Raw genomic sequence first — 12,077 nt, 5'->3', positions numbered from 1 at the left:
CTTTTTCTTTCATACCATATATGCTTTCTTCCATTATATATTCTATCTTATTTTCAAAAATTTTCTGAATTATTTTCATAATTATCTTATAATGTTTATTATTTTAATACTGTTGGTTGCCAGTTCTTTATATCTTCTTTTTTTCCTTTCTTCCATATGAATTTTAATTTTCAACTACATATATCCTTATGATTTAAACCTTAATTTAACCACTCATTACAAATACATAACAATGTTTTGGCAATTCTCCTAAATTTTTATACATTTCAAATCTGACTCCATTGAGATCTGCTGGCGATTCAATGTTTAACTATTTAAATACTTCATCAAATTTATATAAGTAATCTCTTTTTAATTACCTTATTAACTTGTTCAGAAATTTTTTTTGCTAACCATATTTTGTTACATTCTCCCCTTTTTAAATATTTCTTTTACATAACTTATTACAGTTTCCATAACCTGATGTTGACTTTCCTTTACATCTTCCTTTTAGCTTTCATTTCTCTCATTACACTACTATTCCTCTTCACTATTTTCCTTAAATATGTTGATACTTCTTCCTTTTTTCTTTGTAGTAAATCCTCTGTTTATATAATAATTCCTTAATTTTTTCATATTTTCTTTTATAAACTTTCTTGTCTTGATCACAATATTCTCTGTCACTGTTTTCAAAATTCTCAAACCTTTCTTTATATGTTTTAGTATACCCCTTTGTTCTGTCTTTATTTTGCTCTGCCACTATAAAAAATTATTTTGTATTTCCTTTTAAAATAATCCACCATTCTGACCAACTGGCATAAAATGCCTTCATAGTAATATGATCTCTTCATAACTGGTCACTTAATTTCTTTCCTTTTTTATTTATTCTTTTTACACACTTTCCTATTCTAATATATTCTTTATTATCATTTATTTCCATCCATATTGCTAAATGATCTTCATGTTACAAAAGCTTCTCCTTGTCTATACTTAATATATCAGACATTATTTATTTATTTATTTTATTTTACATTTGTTGACCAGGATAGTCCGACTGGATATATGTCTATTTTCAGTGGAGGCCCGGGGAGAAAAGCTTCACATACCAAAAAAAAGACAGTACATACATCACTGAGTGATAATCTCAGGCAGACATGTTTAGAAAAATATAGACAAAGAATACAGGCAGCTATCAATATACACAATGTGCAGACTTACATCTGATTGGAAAAGACGTATCACAAAATGTGAACATAGAATACAATCAGATCTCATAATTCACAATGCTTAGACATTCAAATGCTATGAGGCATAGATACTTGGCTAAACAGCAGGTTGGGTAGCAAGACATGTATTAGTGAAGTTGTTAGTCAGGTTTAGAACAAGAGTACAGCCAATGAGATGTGAGGTATTTTTTGAGTTCTCTTCTAAATAGGGGTAGTGAGGTTTCCTTGGTAATGGTAGTAGGGAGTAGATTATAAAGTAATAAATCTCAGATTTTAGTGTACCTCTTCTGTATGTCCATAGTCTCATATTACCAATTTGCCACATTTTATAACTTCTACCATTTTTCTTACATCTTTTCTTTGCTTAAATCACAGTTGAAATCTGTTATTATAATATTCATATTTTGTATTTAATAATCTAACATCTGTTGAAATAAATCTTCCATTTCTTTACATATAATGTAAGCATATACAGCTATAATTCTATAAACCTTTCCTTGCCATCGTAAATCTATAATGGTTAGTCTTCCTATTCTAACTAATACAACATCTAGGATCTTCATTACTCTTCTGCATTGAACTGCTATTCCTGAACACCTCTCATTTTTCAAATTCCATACTATCTCTCTATCCCACATTTTTTTCTGTCTGCAATCTTTCTTCATTTCTTAGAAATTATATATCTTCCAAAACAATTATATATACATTAAATCTATTACACTATTTTAAAATCCTTATCCTTCTTGTTATATTTTCATACTATTTACATGTACTGAAGGAAATCTTAAGGTATTACTTTCTTTATTCCTTAATTAAAAGGAAATCATTTTTTTCTTATAGTACTTTTTTATTTTATTTTGAAATATAATACATATTATACCTTTTATTTCTTCTTTTCTTTTATGTTTATGCCTTTAAATTTATTTTTTCTGTCTTTCACTCTTTTACCAGTAGAATTCTTTTTTTATTTTACCACTTTCTGGCATATATCTTCTTCATCACTAACTTCTAGATCTATACTTATTTCCTCCTCCTCTTCTTCTTTTCTTTTACAACCATCCTTTTTTATCTAAAGTTTTCTTTATTTCTAACTTATTTCCAATTTGTTCTTTATCATTCCCCATTATTTTCACTGGTTGTTTCATTATCCTTTTCTTTACAGTCTATCCATAAATGTCCAGTTTCTTTACAAGTCACATTTCTTTGCATCATGTCCTGTTCTCTCACATACATTTCATTTTATTTATTTTATTTTATTTTACATTTGTTGACCGGGATAGTCCGACTGGATTCATGTCCATTTTCAGCGGAGGCCCGGGAAGAAAAACTCCAAGGTAAGCAGATACAATTAAAACAATGAAAACATATTACAAATATGGTATAGACAAATAATACATAAGCAAACATGAATAGACAAGTTCAACAGGTTAGAGTTACTCCCTGGTGACAGTCAGGGGTAAGTTCAACAGTAATCTGATTAATAGATTTTTCACATTCTTGATGAAAGTTAGCCAGGCTTGTTGCAGTGGCAAAGCCAGTTTAGTGTCAGATGTTGTTTGAGTCTAGTTTTAAATTGGCCTAGGGAGGAGAGCAAAGTAATATCAGCCAGAAATGAGTTCCAGGCTCTGCCTGCAAAGTTTTCAAAGAGGGAATCACCAGCTGCATTGTCTGTTCGAGGATCAATGCAGTTATGGATTGTTATGGGGGTGATAAGATTTATAAGTGCCGTTGTATTATCCGGATTATAAAGGATTTTATTAGCCATAATCAGTAGGTTATATTGGATTAGACTGGGTAGTTCAAGCCACCCAAGCTGGTTAAGATTGATGCAGTGGTGTGTCCTAAAAGGCAATTCAGTGGCAAACCTGGAAATGTGATTATAACAGGTTGAGAGTTTATTAAGTACAGTCTTTTTTAGATTAGAGAGTAGGGGAGATGCATATAGAAGTGTTGAAAGTAGGAGAGAGCAAGCTATGGCAATTTTGGCTGGAGGGGTGAGGAAGGCTTTTATTCTGTAAAGTGACCCTAGTTCTTTATTAATGATTTTGATCGATTGGTTTACATGTAGGTCGAAATTTAGGTTTTTATCAATAATGACACCTAATAGTTTTGTAGAGGGGTTGGGAGAGATTATTGTGCCATCATTTGCATTTATGGTAAAGGTAAAAGCAGCAGACCTTTGTGTTGGTGAGAATAACAGCATTTTAGTTTTTTTGGGATTTAGTATCAATCAACGTTCAGAGAGCCAGTTTTCTATAGTATTAGAGGTGGACTGGGTAGCAGACCATAAATCTGTTGAAGATGTAGCTAAGCAAATCAGGGTGGAGTTGTCAGCATATTGGATACAGCTGACATTTGGGATGACAGTATACAAGTCGTTAATAAAGATGGAAAACAGTAGGGGCCCTAGTATGGAGCCTTGTGGTACTCCAAGGGTGCTAGGTAGTAGGTTAGAGAGCTTGTTCTGCCAAAGAACAGCCTGCTGTCTCCCACTGAGGTAGGATTTAAACCACTGAAGGGCTTTAGAGTCTAGACTGAAAGTTTGCAGGGTGTGAATCAGACGGTGGTCAACCATGTCAAATGCCTTGGAAAGATCCAAGAAGAGGGCTGAGGATATGTGATTATTGTTACGGTTATTGTTTATGGTATTGGTAAAAGCTAGTAGGGCTGAAGTAGTGCTGTGGTGTGGATGGACGCCGTGTTGGGTATCTGCCATGAGGTGATTCTGGATTAGGTGGTGCATGAGTTGTTTGTGTATACATTTTCCATAATCTTTGCAAGTGGAGAAAGTATAGTTATTGGTCTATAATTGGAGAATTCAGTGGTGGTATCTCCTTTATGTAGTGGGATTACGTAGGATATTTCCCAAATGGTGGGAATTTTAGCCTCTGCTATGGTACAATTAATTAGTGTTGATACTGTGTAGGCAATAGCATCAGCTGATTTTTGAAGGTACTCGGCAGGGAGTTGATCAGCAGAGAGTGTGGTGGGTTTTAATTTTTTGATCAAGGTACGGATAAGTGACATGGACACTGGTTGGAAGCTGAACGAGAGTAGGCTCATAGGGATGGTACTATCAGGGCCAGAGAAGCTAGGAGGTAATTGGTTAGCTAAGGCTTGAATTGTCTCAGTAAAGAAATGGTTAAAACTATCTGAAACATGCTCAGGGGGTTTATCAATGGTAGCAGTGGGGATAGGGATAGAAGTTTTTCCAGGATGAAGTAGATTATTCAGACCTGCCCAGAACTTCTGAAAATTGTTCTGGTTTGCTGTTTGTAAATTACAACGGTATTGTTTTTTGTCTTGTAAAATGGATTTTTTAGTTTTATTCCTAGCTTGTCTGTATTTAACATGATCTTGGGGGTCTTTAGTAGAGCACCATAGAGCCCAAAATTAGTTTCTACTAGTAATTTTTAGTCTAGACTCTTTAGAAAACCATGGTACAGTTTTTGCTTTTGTTCTCTATGAACGAGCAGGTGCATGCAAATCAAGGATTTCAAGAAATTTGTTGTTAAAATATGCAACTGCCTCCTCTAAGGGGAGGTGTTTTAGAATAGACCAATTACAGGAGTTAAGTTCCTGTTGGAATTTGGCAGGGTCAAAGTCTTTTTGTTTCTGATTTCTCTGAGTAAGGGTTGTTGGGGAATAATGTATTTTTGCTTAACTATATAAGTGAGAAGGTGGTTGCTTAGGTCATGGGGAGGATACCAGTGGTGTACAGTTGGGGGTTACTATTTATGAGTATCCAGTCAAGTATGTTTTCTTTTTTGGTTGGGTTTACCTAGCCTGGTAGGGGTGGTTATGATTTGTGTACATGCATGCAGGTTAATATGGGTAGATGGGGTTTCTGAGGAACAGGTGCCCCAGTCTATGTTAAAATCTCAGATTAGTAGGCTTTCTTGGGGATAATGACATGATAGTCAGTGTAGGGTATCTTCAGGTGTGGCTATATTGTTACCTGGGGGAATATACATGCAGATGATGTTGATGCATTTACTTTTGTTAAGTTGCAATCTAGTGGCAAGAATTTCGGAGTTATTAATCAGAGGTGGTTGAGTAACATCTATGGTCACATTCAACTCAGATTTGTAGAGTATAGCTACCCCACTCCCCTTCCTGGAAACACGATCCAGCCTGTGTATGTTATACCCAGGTGGTAACACTACATTGTTGATAGTGTTAGGTTTTAACCAGGTTTCAGATAGACAGAGAATCTCAGGGGAGTGGACAGCCAGGAGTGCATGCAGTTCATGTACCTTGTTATTACTGCTTCTAATACTGAGATGACAGGCCAAGAGAGAGTTAGTTGGTCTATTGATTATAGTTTTATAGCTTAGGTTACAAATAGAGAGGGTGTATATATCAGAAATGGATGGGGCAGGGTTGGGGTGAATATCACCACCGAGTATTAGGCTAGGTCTGTGCTTAGTGATAAGCTTCAGGAGTTTGTTTATAAGTTTGTAGTATTGTCTAGATCTAGGGGTAATGTGCCAGGGGATGGTATGCTGAAAGAGTGAACAAGATATTGAGTTGGACCCATTATTATTAGCATGGTTGAAGGTGGGATGCTTTACATTTGGGGTGATAGTATGGCCTTTTGGGTACTGATAACCAATGAGAAACTGGCTTTCATACAAGGTGAGTAAATAAGTGGCCAGCAGAATGGGTAGTAAAGAGGAGTATAGCATTATGAGAGGAGGAGTATAGCAGTTAGGATCTGTTGTTTGTATGGCACAACAGCAGAAGATCTGATGGTAAATTTAGAGGTAATAGAGTGGGTGCAGAAAGTATGTTAGGTGAAAGCTGATAGGATGTTATAACAGGGTGGAGAGAGTATGTTAGGTGAAAGCTGATAGGATGTTATAACAGGGGGTGTGGTTGAGTAACTATAAAGTTAGTGGTACTGGGGGTGGTTCTGAACTGGGTCAGGGAGAAGCAGGGCTAACACTGACTACAAATGTTTTCTTAGGCTTCCTGGAGCCATATGGTATGTATTTAGTGTTAACTTAATGGCTGCATTTTAAACTGTATTATTAAACTATATTTTACACTAAATTATACACTATGTTTTAGAATGTGTTTTATACTCTTGAAGGGTATTTGCTAGCTGTAGGTTATGAGTTTAGAGTATAATTTTCAGAGCTTTAGGTGGGAGCATCAGATCATTCAGTTACACACAAAAAACAGTAAAAAAATCCATACAATGAAGAAACTTGAGTCACACCAGGTCAGCCAAGGGGGGAAGAGAGAGGGAAATCCTAAGCACCTAGATTTGAAAAGGATGCCTGTACTAAGTTGTAGCAGTTTAACCTGTATGAGGAAAGAGGGAGTGGGGGAAAATAGAAGGCAGTAAAAGTGGTTAGAGGAATACCTTGATTGACTCAAGACACTACACCAGAGGTAAGTTGAATGTAAGGGCCTAAAATTTGCACTCAGCACATTAATGTTACTTGCACTCGGCACTTTACTTTTAATTATGGTTAGCAGGAAAGACAGACCAACAGTATACAATTTTAAGGATTTTTACAAGGGTTACTTGTTCAAAAGTCAGACAAGTAAGGAAATATTTCAACAGGAATCTATGTCTGAGTGTTACAAAGCCAGAAAGGTACAAGGTATACCTGTAAAAATTAGGGTCAGTGAGACAAATGTAAGTGTCAGTGTACTTTAGTTACAGGGGAAGGAGGCAAACACTCAAGTAGAAAAGAGCCCTATGGCTGACCAAAATGGTGACTTGCTTAATTACACAGCACTGTAAGAGAAAGCTTAACAAATGCTTTTTATATGTGTAACCTACTCTGTTTAACTGCTGGGAGAAACATTTTTTGTTGTGGTGGCCAATTGCAGTCCTGTAGACACCGTTATGCAGGAGTTGCAGTATGTTAGTGTAGGTAAATGTGAAGTTCAGTCCTGTCACAATTATTCACACAATTATTCACTAAATATCCTTCTCTCCTACAAATATATATGTGTGTGTGTGTGTGTGTGTGTGTGTGTGTGTGTGTGTGTGTGTGTGTGTGTGTGTGTTCTTGGTTGTACCTAATAGTTTACCACACCCTTATTTCCTTTAACATTTGTAATACTTGGAAGGTGCACAATTTTATCCATTTCCATTTTTAAAACAATGTTACAGTCTCATCCCCAAGTCAATAATCTCCTGTTATCATAAACGTTTGAAATGTCTATCACTTCTTTAGACATAATTTTTAAATGACATTTTAAAGTATTTCTTTCCACCTCTGTTTGAAACTGTATATGTATTTTCTTTTTGCCTCTCAGAAAAAATGTTTTTACCACGTAATCATTTCAAGGATAGTCATCCTGTCTCTTTTCATATTCACACAGACATTTTTCCATACCATTTGCAGTCTAAAAAAAGAAACAAAATGTCTTTATTTATTACAATAAAGACTCTTACCTCTTGTGTTTTCACACCCAAAGGCAATACTACAGGGTACCATACCTCACATCTGTTCATCTCCATGATTTATTTTACTTTGTACTCATACCACATATTTTTTTTCATAGTATCCTCTTTTTTTTTTCCTTTCTGTCCCCATGACTAGTTGCAACCATTTCAGCATGTTCTCTTTTTTGAATGCTGTCATCTTTTGAAATAACCTCAAATTCCTCTCCCTGTATTTTTTCCATTATTTCCCCCCAAGATACTTTGTTTTCTTGTTTACTCTGGTTAACTAAACTGTTCAGTATATCATCCCACAGCCCTCCCGACTGGAGGCTTGCAACAATACACTCCTCTGTCCCAGACTCCTCCAATTCTACAAACAATTCTTATTGAAAAATCCTCTATAATTCTGGGAATATCTTTTGTTGAGCTGGCATTTACCACCACTCATTCCATAGCATTCTAAATCTCATCCACCGTCCTCCCAGTTGCCACTGTACTAGCAACAGGATGTGTGTATGTACTCATGCTAGATTAAATGCAAGTAGGGGAAATCCCTGATATCCTGGCCAAATTTCCTCTAGTACTATAAATATCACTTCGAATCTCCCTGAAAAGAGGATACTAGCCTAGTGGAATTAATTTATTGAGTCATCCTGTATAGTGATCTCTCTATGTGATTGCAACTCTCTGTCCTCTTGAGAACATTTTTTAAACTCTTGATAGGTTCAGAAGTACTCATTAGGCTATTGATTAGTGAGGATCTTTAGAAGCCTATCCATACATTCCCATGAAGTTTTTAGCCCTTATATTTTAAGTATGAATAACCCTGAGATGAGCAGAACATTTATAAGCTGCCTCCATCCATGAGGGACAAGGATGCTAAAACCAGGAGGTGAATTTGCAGTTTCTTATCCATTTGTCCAGATTAAATTTGAACAGTATAAGAGCAGAACTTTGCTTTATGTGGAGGAGGTGATTTCAAAGAAGTGGTATTCTTCGTGATACATATTTCTCCCTGCAATGAGTTTGATTTATGTTGCAGAAGACATTTAAATTTCTTGAGCAGGTTTTATACCTGCATTGGACTTGTGAATGTGCAGTAGGTCTGACAGCATAGATCTGTAGAGGTGCTGCATGTGAAACAGAGGTCACCTCTTAGTAGCCTTTATGACACTGAGAAGAGGGACAATGCTTTGAGACAGTCTGCAGAGTTTTCATGATTTAGGCCCTCGATTTTCTTACTAAGAAAACACTGTGGATGTTCAAGCTGTGTCAGATGTTTGGATAGGTACTACTGTAGGGGGCATTATAATCAATGAATGGCTTGATGAGTGCAGAATACAGTGGAATGATCACATCCCTAGACCTGGATGCCATACCCCTTATTAATAATTTGTGCAATAAAAAAGGACTTACTTACATTAGTGGATATGTGGTGATTGAAGGACAGCTCATGGTTCCTAAATACTGGATCAGTTTTCGGGGATGTCAATGTGATAGTTACAAGAGACTTCTTGCTTGGTGAAGGATACTATTATTAGTTTCTTGGTATTTAGTTTTAGTTAATAGTTTTGACAACTACTGGTTTGGGAAAGGTCCTGTTACACGATCTTGGTGCCCTCTTGAGAATCTATAATGGCACCAAGTTTATAGTCTTCTGCAAACTTGGTAAGGCATAAATCATTATGAGTAGCTTGACCTCCAAGAAGTAAATGCCAAAGAGGAGTGGCCCAAGGACTGACCCTAAGGTACACAACTAGCAACAGGTCTTTTGGAAGAAGGAGAAGAGCAGCCCACCTTAATTTCCTGAATTCTATTCATGAGCCAGTTTACTATCCAATGAATTACATAGGGATATACATTTAGCTGGGATAGTTATTTGAGGGCTGGATGGTGTTGAATACTTTTGCAAGATCTAAATGTGTGCTGTGTACTGATTTGCTCTCATCCATTGCTTCAGTAACCATACTGAAGAAGTCAAAGCAGGATAAGTAGGCACAATTTGCACATGACAAATTCAAACTGCCTTGGGTCATGTGTTTATAGGTTACTTATGCCTTTATTTATTAATTCCATAATGAGCCTTTCCACAGGCTTACAGATGAGGCTGGTCAGACTTGTGTGTCTATAATTTCCTGAGTTTGTTGATGCCCCACCTTTGTGCAAGTGAATGACAGTTGCTGTCCTCCATTCATCTGGAACAAAGCCTGCTTGAAGGGTGACATTAAATAGTTTCTGTGGGGGGGGGGGTCTGACAGGTCCTCTTTCAGGCTGGTAGATAAGCAGCCCATTAAATCATCCAGCCCCATAGTGTTCTTGGCTTTGGATAGTGCCTTGAGAACTTGTTCATGGGAGATTTGAGAGAGGGTGTAGCTATGGTTAGAAGATCTAGGACTGTAGGAGGAGAGGAGGGGTGAATTTAGAGCTAAATTTATCTGCTAGTAGATTGGCTATGTGTTCTGGGTCCAAGTATGGGATATAATTTATTCTTAGCTCTGCATAGTGCTGGGCATTGTTTTTAAAGTTCCTAACAGTTAAAGAAAGCTTTATGGTTGTCCTTTACCTGGGTGGTTATTTTTTTACTTCATATCTGACTCTGGTTGATGTAATTATGGTCCGGAGTTCCCTGTTAAGTTTAGCAAGAGCTTATTTATGTTGAATCTTGAGAGTTAAGTTTATTTTTATGTACAATGAGAGTTTGCTTTTCTTATAGATCCTGTTTATACTGGGGTTCTACCATAGCGATATATTTTTGAATTTGGCATTGTACTTACTTCAGAGGCGGACAGCTGCAGCTATGCAGTTATTCACATGTGCATAAAATTTGGCAGTAAAGGATTCCACATAAGCAGTGGAATCATCACGTTGGAAAGGAATGTTGAATTTATCACTCAGTTTCAATAGATTATCTTTGACATAATCTCTGAATACCAAGGTATTGGAAGATGTTTCTATCTTCAGTCTTAAGGTGAATGTGACTAATTTCTGGTCTGATTTGACCATGTAGGGAGTTACAACTTGTAAGCAGCACAGCTGTCCCATATTGGAGAGGACCAAGTTCAGGATTGTATCACCCCTTGTTGTTATGGATACACATGATTATTCTGGGAGGTTGCTCAGACTATTGAATGATGTGAGTGCAGTCATGGTGGTTTTGATTAATGAAATCAATATTGCCTACCATGTGATTAAGGTAGCTTTGGATGAACTTTTATTGTTTGAGCATGTGTCTCAGAGTCTATATGATTTTCTTAGGGTGGAACATCCTGTGATCCCCAGAATTTTTGGGATTCTTAAAATTCATTCTTGTGTTTCTGATCCACCTTTACATCCCATTGTGGTTACACGTGGTTCAGCAAAGGAACCCCTGGCAAAATTTATTGACTTTAAGTTGAAAAATATTTTTGTTTCTTTCCCTCATATCATCCAGGATTCTTGGGATCTTATTAACAAGTTAAGAGATGGTCACCTTGGAGGAATGGTTTTATTTGTGACTTGTGACATTTAAAGTTTGTTTATGGTTATCCCCCAGGACATTGCTTTGGAATTGTTCGACAAGGTTGTGTCTGGTTTGGTGACTTAGACTCTTTAGGGACACAACTTGTGCTGGACCTTATGGTGATGGTGATTTGTAACAACTTCTTGATATTTGGGGGAGAGTTTCTTAAACAGTTCTCTGGTGTGGCAATGGAGGTGGCGTGTGCCTCCTTGTTTGCCAACACAGTTTTGCAGTGGTGGGAGTTGGAGTTTGTGTTCAAGTGTCCCAATTTTAAGAGAAGCAGAGGGTATTTTTGGTATTTAGATGATCTGTTGACCATTTGGGAAGGCTCGATGGACGAGTTTACATAATTTCTGAACCTCTTGGAAACTAGCACCTCCTTTCTTAGATTTACATCCATGATTAACAATGAAAAAATCCATTATTTGGACATTGAAATTTCCAAATCACCTGATGGGGGGTTTATAACCCAAATATACCATAAACCTACCTACTGTAATGCTTTTTTGTCCTTCAATAATTGCCACCCCTTTCACCAGAGGAAAGGGGTGGTCAAAAGTCAACTGATAAGAATTTCGAGGTTGACATCAGTAGATAAGACTTGCTTGGAACAAGAGGGTAAAGATCCATAAGATCCAGCTTCATACAGGCCAATTTCAATGCTAAGCCATGATTATAAAGTGTTTATGTCTATACTAGCTAAAAGAATGACAAAAGTGGTAGATATGGATTAGTTTGGTTTTGTGGAGAGGAGGCAAACATTTGACAACATTAACAAAACAGTGATTATCCAAAGGGAAGCAGAATTTAAGAAATACCACTGTTGTTGGTGAGTCTTGATGCAGAGAAAGCATTTGACAGAGTAAGCTGGGACTTTATGAGCAGAGCAATGAAAGCATTTGCATTCCCTGATAAAATTATATGGTTGGTTAGGAGGATATATGAGGAATCGGATGCAAAAATT

This window comes from Protopterus annectens, chromosome 7.part0 (assembly GCF_019279795.1).
Source record: "Protopterus annectens isolate FY-2018-M chromosome 7.part0, PAN1.0, whole genome shotgun sequence".
In the NCBI taxonomy this organism is placed as follows: domain Eukaryota; kingdom Metazoa; phylum Chordata; order Ceratodontiformes; family Protopteridae; genus Protopterus; species Protopterus annectens.
The sequence above is the reverse complement of the archived record's forward strand: the minus strand, read 5'-3'. Positions refer to the sequence as shown.